A 15208-nucleotide genomic window follows, 5' to 3' on the forward strand; every position below is an offset into this window, starting at 1 on the left:
CACAGGTTTAATCTCAACAGTGTGTTTTATTGTCTTAGTCTAAGACACGTGTCAAACTAAAGAGCCGGGGGAACACCTCTGGTCCTTTAGAGCATCCAATTCGGCCCCTTGGGAATTAGTAAAATTACCAAAAAAATGATATCTCAGCCTTTCTAAATACACAATTTCAAAGAAACTCACAGTCTTTTCATGCTTATATCATATGATGGCAGTCATTTTTAATTGCAAATTGTTGAAAGAACTCTCAGTTTTTCCCAAACTGAGCAATTTTCATCAAATTATTTCACAAGGGTTCCCTGAATTAATCTAAAACTTTGTTACAATATCAAGGAAATTTAAAGAGAAGAACCTGCCGGGAATAATATCTGCTACTTATTACTTGGATGTTGTCAGTACCTTACGTACTTTATACTGGCCCAATAAAGACCAAACTGGTCTCATCTCCAAGACCTTTTTGAAAATGACAAGATCAGGTCATATAACAATCTAACCCAAGCATTCGATATAAATAAAAGTAACTTTCTACAGTACTTACAAGTAACAGAGACAATAAAGAAAACCACTCCACTAGACTTAACTACGTTACAACCTCCAGAACTGGCTATATATATGAAAAAAATCTCAACAAAATCAAAAAAACTCTCAAAAATATACAGAGCGCTTTCGAACACTAACTGTAATTACTTACCAATCGCGAAGTGGGAGGCCGAACTCTCAATCACCCCGAGCACTGATTTCTGGGCAGAAATTTGTTGTAATACTTTTAAGATGACAAAAAACACAAACCTTCAGCTAATTCAATACAAGGTCCTCCACAGATCCCACATTACCCAACAGAAAATGCATAAAATGGGCTTCTCAGCAACAGACATCTGCTCTCAGTGCACCCAGAATACAGCGGATTCCTATTTACATGCCTTATGGCTTTGCTCCCCAGTTCAACACTTTTGGATTCTAATCACTGAAAAACTGTCCTCCATTTTGGACTACAGGATTCCTTTATCTCCAAATCTTTGTTTGATTGGAGACCTGACAATGCTTCAACCTCCAGCAAACCAATCACAATCAATCCTTGCGGCACTAGCCATAGCAAAAAAAAACAATATTACTAAATTGGAAAGACAAAAAATCCTTAAACATAAACCAATGGCAAAATCTCCTCACAGAATTTATTTCCATGGAAAAGATGTCTGCTCTCAGAAAACAAAAAAAAATAACGTGCTTTGAGGAGCGTTGGACTCCTTTTTTAATTGCATTAAATCTAAATTTTTAAAAGCCTGATGATCTAGCCTGCAAGCGACTGCCAGCACCACTCTTTACTAATGCACTAGCCCAACTGTAGGCCGGGGCCGCCTTGGGCCTCTGGGGTGGTCTTGGTCAGGATGGCTGGGGTGGGTTGCCGGGGTGCCTTGTTGCCTCAGCACGGGTGTGCATTCCTTCTGGGTGTTCACGGGGTCCCGGGGCTGTTTGATTTGGCGCCGTTGCCCCTTGCATGCGCATCTGGTTGGTCTCTGGGGCTGGGGCCCTGCGTGCTCCCCTGCCGCTCCTTCCCCTTGCTCCCTGTCCCCCTGTCTCGTCCTCCCCCCCTCCTCCTCCTTTGCTCTTGCGCCCGCCATCCTGTGGGGTTGAGTTTGGGGGGCTCCCGTTGGCCTGGGGCACTGGTGGGGGGGCTGTGGCTCCCGCCTGGGGGACGGGCGGTGCCGTGCCGGGTGGGTTGGCTGGGGGGTGGTCTCGTTGGGGGGCCTGGGGTGGTGGGGTCCTTGGCTCCGGTCCGGGGGGATCCGGGGTGGGGGTGGCTTTGGGGGTGGCTGCTGCCCGGGGTCGGCGATTGCCTCCTGGGTTGCTGGGTGGCGGGGTGTGGCTGTGGGTTGCTCCGTCGGCCCTTGCGGGTCCTTGGCTTGGCTCCCTGGGGCGCACCTTTGCCAGGGATGTCGCTTGCACGACGAGCCAGGCGGGGGCCCCTCGGGGGCTTTTTGTACGACCGCAATGGCCGGGGTGTGGACGTTATGGCTAGAGGGGTGGGGTGGGGGGTGCTATGGGGCCTCCCCGGGGGTCGTATTGGGCGGGTGTGCGGGGGCGCGGCGCGTGGTTCCTGGCCCGGTGGATCCGCGTTGGGATTGGCTGGTCTGCTGGCTGGGTGCACCGGGCGCCGTGGGCGCGATTCCGGGGCGGGGGTGCCCCGGGGGCGGATCCTTGGGCTACGTGTCCGGGGAGGTGCTCTCCGGCCATCTGCCCGGGGACCGGCCGCGGCTCGTGGCGGCGCTGCGCAGCCTTGGGCGGGGCGGGGCTGGTGGCCTCGGGCCCGCTGTTGTTCGGGGTGTGCTGGCGTCGGGGGGGTGTCTCGTGCCGGTGCGTGGGTCGTCGGGGATTGCCTCCGTGGGGGGGGGGGGGGGGGCTCTATTGGCGCCGTTGGTGTGGGGGGGCGGTTCCGGGCTGGGGGTGCTTCGGTACTCTGGCTTGCCGGTCCGTGGCTGGCGGGATGGCCCTGCTTGGCGGTGGATGGTGTCCTCTCTCGTCGGGGGGGCCGGGGCCGCCTCCCGGTGGAGAATGTTGTATCGTGGCGCCGGGTGGGCCTGTGCTGGCCCTGGTGCGGGCATGGGCCTCCCCCCTGCTCGGCTGCTCCCCTTGGTGGCGGGGTGGCGTTGCTCCGGGCCGGCGGGCGGCGGGGGATGGGGTTGGTGCCTGGCTGTGCCCGGGGGTGGGGGGTGTCGCCGTGCTCCGCGGGGCCGGCGCGGTCTGGGGGGTGCCGTGGGGGGGGGTCTCCGGCTGTGCTGTTCCGGGGCCCGCAGTGCCACTTGCCCATCTGCGCCATCTACCCTCTCGCGTGGCCCGCCACGCGGACGGGCCCGGCTCACACTGGACAGGCCTCCTACATGTTCACTTCACCCCACTACCAGCTGGTCTGGCTCACTCACAAAATGCACCACACACCGATACCCAACCCTTGGGGGGCTGGATGGTGGGGCTGGGGGTGGAGGGGGCCGCCACCTGTGTTACTATGTAGTGGCGTGGGGGCGGCCCTCCCACCTCTAGTTGTCCTACTAATCCCTCCAATTTTAATCGCATCTCAACATGCCACCCCCCGGAGGGTGTATCATCATTTACACCCTCCGGCCTATTACACCACATACACATAAATCCACAGAGGCTGGAGGGGGAGCACCGCTCCCCTCCATCCCCCTTCTTTTAATTATACCCCATACATTCACCAAACACACACATTCACACAGGGGATCGGGAAGTGCCTCTCCATTGGGGAATGGCGAGGCACCATAACAGGGTGGTGGGTTGGTACACATATTTGGGCTTCTCCGGTGGGGGCCTGGCCCCTCTGTTGGTGGCTGGGCCACTGCATAGAGTAAAAGTACATCAAGATGGTGCGGTCGGGCGTGGCGGTGGGTCTCGGGGGGGCTTTGCCGGGGTCTCTCCTTGCGGGGTCTTTCCGGGCTGTGTCGGCCGGGTGGGGCGTGGGGGTGCCTCTCCCCCTTGGGTGTGGCTTGGTGCTTGCTTTGTCTCCTGGTGGCCTTGGGGGCGGGCCCCGTGGTGTGCGGGCCCGGGGCGGCCTGCCTCGCCGGTTTGGGGGGTGGGTGTGCTGGGGGGGTGCTGGTGTCCTCACCGGGGTTGGGGCAGGGTTGTTTGGCGCCTCGGGATGATGCTGTTTACTGGGGGGGCGGCGTTAGCTGTTCCGGTGGTTGAGGTTGCTTTCGGCCGCCTGGTGGGTATGTCCTGCCATCTGCGGACTGGTGGGTGGGTCCGGGGCATCTTTGGCTGGGGGCTGCTGTCCCGCGCTGGATGTGTGCCGTTGGGGAGCCTCCGTCCCCGCGGTGGGGGTCGCCGGTTGCTCGCGGGCCGGCGGGGGGCGCTGCCCCGTGGCTTGCGCTGTCCGGGGGGCGGCGGGCCCTGGGCTGCTGGCCTTGTGCCGTCTGGGGCTGTGCGGTCCTGCTGGGCTGTGGCCGGGACCTGGGCTGGGGTGGGGGGCGCGTCCCGGGGTGCCTGGCCCGGGGGCTTGCCCTTGGGGGGTCCTGGTCCCTGGGGTTGCTCCTGGGGCCCGGGGTGCTTGACCGGCTGGCCGGGCCGGTCCTGGCGGGGGTCTTCTGGGGCGCGTGGCGCGTGCCGCGCCCTTGCATACCTTCTGGTGCGGCCCCTGCTTGGGCAATCCCCCGTGAGGCAGGGTGTTGGGGCCAGATTAGGGGGCCACATCCCAGCGGGGCGGTCTGGCTTGGCCTCTGGAGGGGGCCCTGGCTTTAAAGAACTGAAGCTCGTGGCGCGGGCGGCATCAGCATCTGGGGCGCCCGGGGGGGCTAGGTTGGGGTGCCTGGGGACCGGCGGGGGGACCCCCAGCGGCCCCCTGGTGCCTTATGCGGCTTGGGGTGTGGTCGTTCGCCCTGGGCGGGCTGCTCCTGGTGCTGCATCCATTCCGGGTCCTCCTGGCCTGGGGTCGGGTCCCTGCTGGCTCTGGGCTCACCGGCGGGTGCCCGCCGGCTGCCCGTTCGGCGTGGCTCTGGTCGTCTGCTGGGCGTGGGCTTTGGCTCCTCCGCTGGGGTCTCGGGCGGGGGGCTCTCTGGGCCCTCCCCTCGGGGGGCTGGGCGCGGGGGTGTGGGTGGTGGTGGGGGGGAGTGGGGGGCTGGGGGGCCTGGGGGTTGGGGGTTGGGGTCGGTGGCGTGGTGTGCTGGGTCCTTGGCTCCTTGGGGGCTTTTCGGGTGTGAATGGGGGGGGCAATGGCAGCCTCTCGGCTTGGGACCTTGGGGGTGTTCGGGGGGCTGCTTGGCCGTGGGGTGGTCGCCGGGGGCCCCTAGATCTCTCGCTCTTTCTGCTGGCCCGACTGCTTCTTTGGGCCCGGGGGCGGCTCATGGGTTTTGCAGTAGCGGCTCTTGGAATCACATTTGTCATGGACGCACTGGCCTCGGGCTGTGGGATAACACTCATACTGGGCTCAACCATAGACACGTTGTTCCCAAATACCTGTTTTATGTAACTTCCACTCACTTCCTCCTCTGCTCACAGCCACCACCATTATTCCTAAGCCGCACACTGGTCACCAGACTGGCTTGATAACACAACAATAAGCACAATATACACAACCACAATTTCACATCACATCACTTGAAACTTATTGACTATTCCCCACCCATTCGTTTTCCTATCTTGTATCCCTCCTCCCTGTTAACTCCCCCCCCCCACCCCCCTCACCCTGGTGTAACACTGCCCTCTCTTTTTTACATCCTCCCTTTAATAAAGTATTTACCCTTCCCTAGGGAGGGCTGGTGATGGTCACAATTATGCAATGAAATAAATTCATTTATTTAATTGCAATAATAAAATATGCATTGCTGTTAAAAGATTGCACTTCTTGTAGTGTTAACCTTCAACAGCATGTGCAGACAAGGTAAAAAAAAAAAAAAAAAAAGACCAAACTGGTCCTTATTTCGACCTGAACTAAAAAGAGTTTGACACCCCTGGAAAGAGGATTGAGGTTTGCTGATGAAAGTTAATCAATACTATAATAATAATTAATCAAAAATGAAGTGTACCTTAAAGTGACACACACTCTGAGAGCAAGTTTAATCTCAGATGTGTGTTTTAATGTCTCAGTTTAAGGGTATTGAGGTTTGCATCAATTTAACTTCAAATTGTGTCTGTGCTCTCCATAGATTGTTTTGATAGCATATATCAGCCATCTAAGATGGCCTTTAACAATTTGAATTAGTTTATTTTATGTTGGATTCTGTCAGACTCACCTAGAAACAAGCCTGCAGTAGATTTACAAGACTCATTTGCTGTTCTCTGTTTTACTAGCACCAAGGACAGCAACGACAACTACAGCAGCAACACCAGCAGCAAAAACGGCATCAGCAGCAGCAACATCTACAGCTGCAACAGCATCAGCAGCAGCAACAACAAGAGCAACGTCAACAGCAAATGTTGAATACATCATTCAGCCTCTACCATTCCAGGGTGTCAGCCAGTGAACAGAGGACCTTATCATGGTGCCATCTGTATCTGCCCTGGCTAAGAGCCTTCTTGCACTCTGCCAATATTTGCACCATGGTTTCTTTCCCTCCACATAGCCTGCACAGCGGGTCCTCCCTCATTCCCCATCTGTGGAGGTTTGTTGGTGATGGAAGGGTGTTGTAAACTGCGTGAAGCAAAGGAATGAGATGCAAAAAGGCCCCAGCCTCCAGAGTTCTGGCCAGGTGATCTTTGGCTTGGGCAGGTCCCACTTTGTCTAGGCTCTTAGTATTCCAAGTTTCACTGGCCAAGACCTCCTCCTCTTTTCCTCCAAGTACCCCACCTCGACTTGGATCATTTCTCTTCTCTGCCTTGGATCTGCTTTACCCCATTGCTGGAAGTGGTTGAATCCGAGTCCTTGCCTCCCTAAGGCTGGGTTCCCAATAATGTCCTTCAGCTTCAAATCACTTACTGCTTGCGATACTGATGCGTCGGCTGCCCATTTGCGTTATGATCGAGTTGTGACACCTGCATTCCTGACCTTCTCATCATTGGCATCTTGATACATCATCACAATCCTGCACTTAGCCACCGTGAACTCTTTAACCACTGATGATAGGGGTAGGTGTAGCAGGCCAGACCGAATGTATAGCCCTACTAATGTGAAGCTTGGTGTAATTCTGAGCCACTTGCGCAGATGTTTATTCACTCACTTCTCAACTCCTTCCACTGCTGTCATGGGCACTTTATAAATTGTCAGTAGCCACATCAGTCTTGGTAGCAGTCCATGCTGGAAGAGCCAGGCCTTAAACTTTCCTAGTAGTCCTGACCTCTCAATCTTTTTCAGCCATTCGTCTGCCTGTTTCTCTGTCCTGGAAACATTGCTCCTGTCTGTGAGTGATGTGTCATACCACTTCCCTAGGCATTTATTGGGTTTTCCTTGATCGATGGTATTGCCTACTCCTGAACATGAAGCTGTAACTTGCTTGTCACTCTTCCATTTTTGATTACCGTGCATCTCGATTTTCTTGGCTTGAACTACATTCCAGCCCAGGTTTCCACATCGTCAAGTGCCCTCAAGATCCATCTTGCTTGTACATGAGTTGAAGTTGTTATAGTGAGGTTATCCATAAAGCCTCTTATTGGAGGTTGCCATGTGCCGGACTCCATTAATGGCCCCCTTGGACTCCTTCTCTGCCGCTGTTATGATCAGATTCATTCCTATGATGAACAGGATGGGGGAGATGTTACAGCCTGTTACGATTCCCTTTTTGAGGTTCCACCACTGGGTTGTGAACTGGGCAGTTCTGAACCGTAACTTGAATCCTCCGAAGTTGCTAGATATCGTTCTCCTGGTGTGGTCGGGTATATGGTAGGGCTCCTTAGCCACGTTGATGAGGTTGTGAGGGATTGATCCGTATGCGTTGGCCAAGTTGAGCCAGACAACTGTTTCCTTTGCTCTTCTTGGCCTCCCGGATCAAGCCTGGTATTCCACTTTTCTGGACTGATGTATTGACATATCTGTTCTTCACCACATAGGTGGTCATCCTTTTTGCCAAGACAGAGAAAAATATCTTGCATTCGACACTTGGAAGAGAAATGGCCTGGAACTGGCTGATGTCTATTTTCTTCAGTACAAAGCACCCCCCCACTATTTTCCAAGATGAAAGAATGATGCTTTTTGACCATATTTTCCGCAAGAGTTTCTAGAGCCTGCGGAGGACCATTGGGCTTTTCTTGTACACCTTGTAAGGTATAGTGCTTGGTCCTGGGGCAGATGCTGATCAGGCCTTTTACACTATGTACTTTACCTCCCTCCATGTTGGTTTGCTGGTGTCAAGCTCCTCCTCTGGAGTTTCAGTCTCGCCGATCATAGGGTGTGTGCTCCAGGCTTGGTTCCTGGAAGCATCATAATGGCTCTCTTTCAAGAAGTCCTCCACAACCTGCTTGGAGCTTGTTTCGCCCAACAGGAATTTGGTAAACCTATATGGGTCCTTAATGAACTGGGCTGTCTTGGCCTCCTTCTTCTTCATCAGTTACAAACCTTTCTGCCCTTCTCAGTCTGCAAAGTTGCCCTCGGAGTCTACTGGTCAGATCTTTTATGCCCTCTTTCTCCTCGGCACTTGCTCTTTTGTACTGCTTATTGAGAGTCTTGTTCTCCCCTCTCAATCTCAAGATCTATTTTGCCCTCCTGTTCAGCTGGTTTCTTCGGGTTCTGCTGGTGCTTTTTGTCTCCTCTGTGCCGAAGTGTTCTCTGGCCAAGGTGAAGATGATGGTTGTTATACAGTTGATTCTCCTCTCGGCTGATCCCGCTAGCGTAGTCTCAAGAACTCTGTTCAGATTCTCATCAAGTTGGTTCCATGCTGTGCTATTGTTAGCTGGGGGTCATTTCACTCTTTCTCTTATAGGTTGGGTGCAGGAGGTAGTGTTAGGAGGTTCCCTCCTGTGGTTTTGGGATGAAACTGGCGCTAAGAGATCTCTGCTCCTCTGGGGTGCCTCCTGACTAGAGTTCTCCTGTGTCTCACTTAGTGTCTCCACATTTTTCCACATTTGGTCCCCCCCCCATATATGTTTATATATCTAAATGTATAATAAAATAATATCTGAACTAAGTGAGAAAAGAGCTTGCTTTCTGTTTAGAAGTCAGTAGAGTCAATAGAAAACCATTGACCAGTGTCAATTGTGTCAATAGATATTTTATCAGGGACAGGGACCATTAGCAAAACTAAATTTATGATTTTTTGTAGTAAAAGGAAATTTTAGCGTCATTATTTATCAACGGATTAGAAATTGAAAGGGCGGGGTGGTGTGTAGCTCAGTGGGTTGAGCGCCCGCCCCATGTACGGAGGCCATAGTTCCTCACCTGCAGCCGGTGCAGGTTCGATTCCCGGCCTGGGACCCCTTGCTGCGTGTCATTCCCTGCTCTCTCTGATCCCTTTCCTGTCAAGCAACTGTCATATAAAGGCCACTAGAGCCCAAAAAAATCCTTTAAAAAAAAAAAAAAAAAGAAAAAGAATATGAAAGGGCACATGAGTTTAAGTTTCTAGGTATTATGATTGACGAACACTTGACATGGAAATCACATATTGATAATGTCAAAGTAAAGGTCTCCCAAATAATAGCTGTACTGCATAAAGTCAAAGATTCTCTAAATAAGAATGCATTGTTTCTGTTGTATAACTCATTGATTGTTTCACATCTGAGCTATTGCATTGAAGTGTGGGGAAGTGCCTGCAAAACATACATCAATCCAATTTTTCTTTTACAGAAAAGAGCGATTAGAGTCGCCAGTGGAAGTGGATACAGAGACCTCACTAATCCCTTATTCATACAACTAAAAACACTGAAATTTAATGAACTAGTAGAGTATAATCTTCTAAAAACCATGTATAAAGCTCATCTGGAAAGTTTACCAAACAATTTGCAAAACAGATTCACCAAGAGGAAAAGTAGATATGAACTAAAAAGTACTGAGGTTTTTACAAAACCCAGGTTTCAATCGGCTGTAAAGGAAAGATGTATCTCAATCAAAGGAATCGCCCTGTGGAACAGTCTTGATTGTAAAATTAAAACTTCTAAGTCCATTTATGTGTTTAAAAAGTATGTTAAATTATAAATGTTACAGAAATATAACACCGCAGAGTAGCAGATCAACTTTATTTTGTATTTTGTGTTTTGATTAACTTCATTTTGTATTTTGTGTTTTGATGTCTTGTAATTGATAAGACGGCTGCATGAGACGGCTCAAAGGAACTGGAACTGGAAATAATTTTGTATTGATAGGGGGCAGACATAAGTTTTTACTTCTTTCTGCTCCTTTTGATTCATGTAAATGCTGTTGTTGCATTTTTTTTTTTTTAAATGAATGAAATAAAAAAATTAAATGAAAAAATTAAATTATCCTTTAGTGTTTTTTTTATATATATCTATGAAGAAGAAAAGTGGGTTTTCACAAATAATTCAGGAGAAATGTTTCAATGTGTACAGGGACCGGGATTTGTAATGAAAGTAGACAATATCATTTTCCATTGGCTATAGCTGCTGAAAAATCATTTTTGCACAAAACTATCAGTACATTTAAAAGTCCATCCTTCTTTTAAAAAAACAAAATCTTACAACCAATACATTGCTGACCCTTCCCTACATGTGAGTATATCGGCAGCACATGAAGTGCAAAAGTAATGAGTCTCACAAAAATTTGGGTCAAAAGAGACAGGAAGGGCTCAGATAGCTAACTAGTGAAACTTACACACATGCAGATGTCTGTGATTTCTATGGAAAGCTGGCTGAGCATATATTAGATATCTTTGATATTAAAGCTCAGTTTCCTGTACTAGTGAGATATTTGACTGCACTAGTTTACTAGTAGAACACTGAAACATGTACTAGTAAACTAGTAGAGAGAGAAAAAAAATCCTACATGTTAACTAGTGAGGTGATAAATATCCACTAGTTAACCAGTAACATGTATGTTGTGTTTACTAGTGTTGTGGGTTTCCCTTTATCTAAATGTTGATGTGATGATGTGAAGAATTCTCCGCGGACACCTCCTTGATATAAACATAACATTTTATTAATACAAAGTGATGAGTGTCCAAATTAGACCCTCCATGGTAAGGTCTGAGAGCAGCAAAGCCAAACGCTACTCTACGGAAAGACAGGAAAGCAAACAGTTATGATCTGACGAGAAACCTGAAACCAACATGTGGTGTCTAAGGCTTTAGCTTTGACACAAAGAGAGGAAGCAACAATTGATTACTGTGTTCTAAAGGTGGTAAAACTCCTATATATCAAAGCGCCTGAGCCGAAATCAGACACCTTTGTGTCATACAGCTGCAGTTGGAGGAAAAACTAGTCTGAGAACAAGGAACTTTCAAGCCTCACGTGTCAATATAACACTCCAACAGCTGTGCTTCTGTGGTGGCTAGGTTTAATTGCGAAAACATGTGTTCAAGCATGCAACGCTCAAATCTAGGTAAAAATGTATATTGCATTAAATGAATATCATGTGAAGCAGTCAACACACCTCACTAGATAACTAGTTAGAGCCATGAACTCCACCAGTTAAACTAGTTTGATTATTTTTACCTTACTATTTAAGTAAAAGCAAAAATGTTCACTAGTTATACTAGAGATTGCTTTATGAGTCATACTAGTGAACTAGTGAGGCTCTAAATGTTCACTAGTTAACTAGAGAACATATGTCCCCAGTTGCACTTGCATTGTTTTTACGAGTCATACTAGTTAACTAGTGAGACTTACATGTTTTACTAGTAGACTAGTTTGATCTAAAATGTCACTAGTAACACAAAATTTTAATGAAGAAATGGGAATAAGTGAAGATTGAGGCTTCAAATAGGCTCTCAAAACAAAAATAAAAAATAACATCAAATCAGGTCAAAGAGATTTTGATATAATCCCACCCACCTCATTTACATATTGCACACTCGTCAACTAGTTGGTTTAAATGATTTAAACATGTTAACTAGTTGATATCTGTCTTCATCGTACTAGTCATAAGACAAATTATCACTAGTTAACTAGTTAAACTCATAATGTCAACTAGTTATACTAGTGAAGAATGTTCTAGGTAACTAGTAAGAGAAACTGTCACCTAGTCACAGTAGTTGGAGTATTTCAAACCCTACTAGTTAACTAGTGAGGCTCAGAAACAGTTTTTATTGTACTAGTTAACTAGTAAAGCCCCATACAGTTTACAAGTAAACTAGTAGTGCCTCAATGTCAACTAGTTTTTTTTTTTATTTCAGTGCTGGGTAAGGTGATGGAGAGGATGGTCACTAATAGATGTGTATTTATTTAGAAGTCACTGGATTTTTTGTGAATTATCAAAATGGATTTAGGTTTGGTAGACATACCATGGACTCTGTTGCAGTATTGGATCAAGATATTCGAAGGGCAGTGATTAACAAGGAGGCTGTGGTGGCAGTTTTCCTCAACATAGAAAAGGCTTATGACAGTATGTGGCAGGCGGGTTTGCTGTTTCAACTTTTTGATGCCTGTATTAGGGGAAGAATGTTTCTATGGGTTAAAGATTTGCTTAACGGTAGAACAATACAGGTAAAAATGAATGGTATGCCTCAAGGATCTGTAATTAGCCCTGTTTTATTTAATGTAATGATAAATGGTATTTTTCAGTGTGTTAATACAGTTTTTTGAAAATCCCTGTTTGCAGATCATGGCGCTATTTGGCGTAGGGGTAAAAATATGGAGCATGTAATTAAGCAAATGCAGGTAGCCCTGGAACAAGTAGTATATTGGGCAAATGTGTGGGGTTTTAGGTTTTCAGCATCTAAAAGTAATTATATGATATTTGGCCTGAAAAAGCAAATTCCCCAAATGACTTTGTATTTATATGGAAACCAGTTAGAAAAGGTAAAAGTGTTTAAATTTCTTGGAATGTGGATGGATGAGAGGCTAACATGGAACACACATATTGGAAAGACTGTTGGCAAGTGTGAAAAAGTTATTAATGTACTTCGTAATTTGGCTGGCAGTGACTGGGGTGCAGATAGGTCAACTCTGCTTATGATTTACAGAGCAATGATAAGACCAACATTGGATTATGGTTGTTTTGTGTTTGGTGCTGCTACTAAAACTGTTTTACCAAAGCTGGACAGAGTTCAAGCAAAAGCCCTAAGAGTTTGCAGAGGAACTTTTAGAACCACACACATACCTGCACTATTGGTTGAAATGGGGGCAACATCTTTAAAAATTAGAAGGCAGAAGCTGGGGCTCCAGTACTGGGCCAGACTAACAGGACTTCAGCATAATTCTGCGGCAACGTGCCTCTTGGAGGACTGTTGGGAGTTTGTAAAGAGGGAGGGAAAAGCACATTTTTTTTAGATCTATCTGTCAGTTGGCTAGTAAGGTGGGCTTGGAGAATGAGAGTGTTGCTGCATCAGTGTGGTCTCCTTTTCTATTCTGGCTTTTGCCAGAACCAGAGGTCCAATTGGGCCTGCTGTCATAAAACATGACACCACCTTTGCCAATCATAATCCCTCACCTTGAAGCCGGGGATGCTTTCGGATCACAGTTTATTCAATCAATACATGTAACGCACCGCATTTAACGTTCAGTAACGATAACGGCGTTGTAACGGCATAAGAAGTAATTTGCGGTGGCTGCGAAGTGTCAGGTGAATGCATTTACAGAAATGAACACAAATGCAAACAGGTCACAACACAAATGCAAACAGGTCACAACACAAATGCAAACCGGCCACAACGGAAGTGTTTCCGACGGACCGGTAATACAGTCGGATAGTCGGACGGGTATTATGATATGATAGCCTGATATGAAAAATATAACAGTATCCTAATCAACTTTCACTTACTTTCATACGCATGTTGATGTCTTCTTCTTGTTCTTAACTGTTCTGGTGGGTTAAAAACATCCGCCAGAAACGTGTCCATCTGTAATACCGGTCCGTCGGAAACACTTCCGTTGTAGCCATTTTGCATTCGTGTTGTGACCTTTTTGCATTTGTGTTCATTTCTTTAAATGCATTCACCTGACACTTCCCGGCCACCGGGTTTCCGCAACGGAAGTGTTTCCGACGGACCGGTATTACAGACGGACACGTTTCTGGCGGATGTTTTTAACCCACCAGAACAGTTAAGAACAAGAAGAAGACATCGAAACGCGTATGAAAGTAAGTGAAAGTTGATTAGGATGCTCTTATATTTTTCATATCAGGCTATCATATCATAATACCCGTCCGACTGTAATACCGGTCCGCCGGCAACACTTCCGTTGTGGCCGGTTTGCATTCGTGTTGTGACCTGTTTGCATTCGTGTTCGTTTCTGTAAATGCATTCACCTGACACTTCCCAGCCACCGTAGTAATTAGTTAGATTACCCCATTACTGAAAAAAATACGCCGTTGCCTAACGTTGTTATTTTAAACGCCGTCATCACACTGTAAGGAATAGACCAAGTAAAAAGATTGAAAGAAGACGTTTTACTGTCATAAAGCCACAGAGAGCCACCAATTTGTTTATGGTCAGATTAAACACTTCAATGGAAGGAGTAAAGCTAAACATGTCACACGTTGTGTGAAATAAATGTTAGCATAAATACTAATGTCACTATTCATCCGTTCCAACTTGTGAAACACAATTTTTTTCAAATTATATTTCACATGTTCACAAGACAAAGCTGGTCCCATTAGACTAATGTAACTATTGTGATTATTACACCAAAATATACTGAATGATTAAATCATCAGCTTGATCTGGTTTATTTATAGGAAATCAGGAAGACATATTTATCAATCATAACTTTATGTTACTCATTGTCAAATATGAAAAATAAACAAGATTCATCAGCAGTAGAAACACTATTGAAGTTATTCCTGCTTTTTTTAGAAAATAATTTCATTTCAAGTTAGGAAAGAAATCAATTGCATACAATAACACTAATAGAGTGATCGAGATTTTTATCATTATTGTAATAATACCAGAAATTATCGGGATATTTTTTTTAGTCAATATCGCCCATCCCTAACGTCTAGCTTGTTAAGCAGGTGAGCAGTCGGCTAATTTATGCCCAGCTGTGTGGCGTTGAGACAGGCTACTTCACAACAGAGACAAATAAATGCATTCATTTATGTGTTACCTGGCTGGTGGGCAGGGGAGGAGGTGTGTTTTGGGCTACAGCTGTGCACTGTCTGCTGCTACAACGCGCCTCCGTTTGTGTTCGCTCTGCGTGTTCACGTTGACGGAGGTGTGTGCGGGTGGGGTGGGGGTGTATTAATTGGGATATTAAGAGAATATTAATTGGGACCTTAGTATCACGCTTTTAATCAACGAGCACTTACAGATGATCAAGTAAGCAAGGGCCACAAAAAAAAAAAAAGAACTTTCAAAAGGGCACTTGCTTGGTCCAGAGATCAAAGGGCAGGTGCTTTAGCACCACCTAGTGTCTACCTGTGCATGCCACTGGTCTTAAGGTAGAAACATGCCAAAGCCATGTAAAAAAAGGCCACATTTTTTTTCGCCAGAACGCATTATGTCACTAGAGTCTCACTCTTGTCATTTTCTGAAACTTGGCAGCCCTGATTTCACGTTTTGTTGTCCTGTGTCCATTACTCTGTTGAATGAGGAATGTTATTTAAAGAACTTTAAACTTTTGGGCTTACAGTGTTTTCAATAAAATCGATGTTCTCGCCAAGAACAAATTTGCGTTCAGTAGATAAGAAAGTCGTGAGCTATCTTCTCTCTACCAACCTCTATTTCAG

The 15208-nt window shown here is 47.1% G+C and overlaps 1 protein-coding gene across 2 annotated transcripts in view; it reads right to left on the reverse strand.

The window, feature by feature from the left end:
- LOC114462870 (formin-like protein 20) overlaps positions 1 to 15208 on the reverse strand; it is a 474381-nt gene that overhangs the window by 360965 nt on the left and 98208 nt on the right. The window lies entirely within an intron of this gene.

This window comes from Gouania willdenowi, chromosome 5 (genome assembly GCF_900634775.1).
Source record: "Gouania willdenowi chromosome 5, fGouWil2.1, whole genome shotgun sequence".
NCBI classification, from domain to species: domain Eukaryota; kingdom Metazoa; phylum Chordata; class Actinopteri; order Blenniiformes; family Gobiesocidae; genus Gouania; species Gouania willdenowi.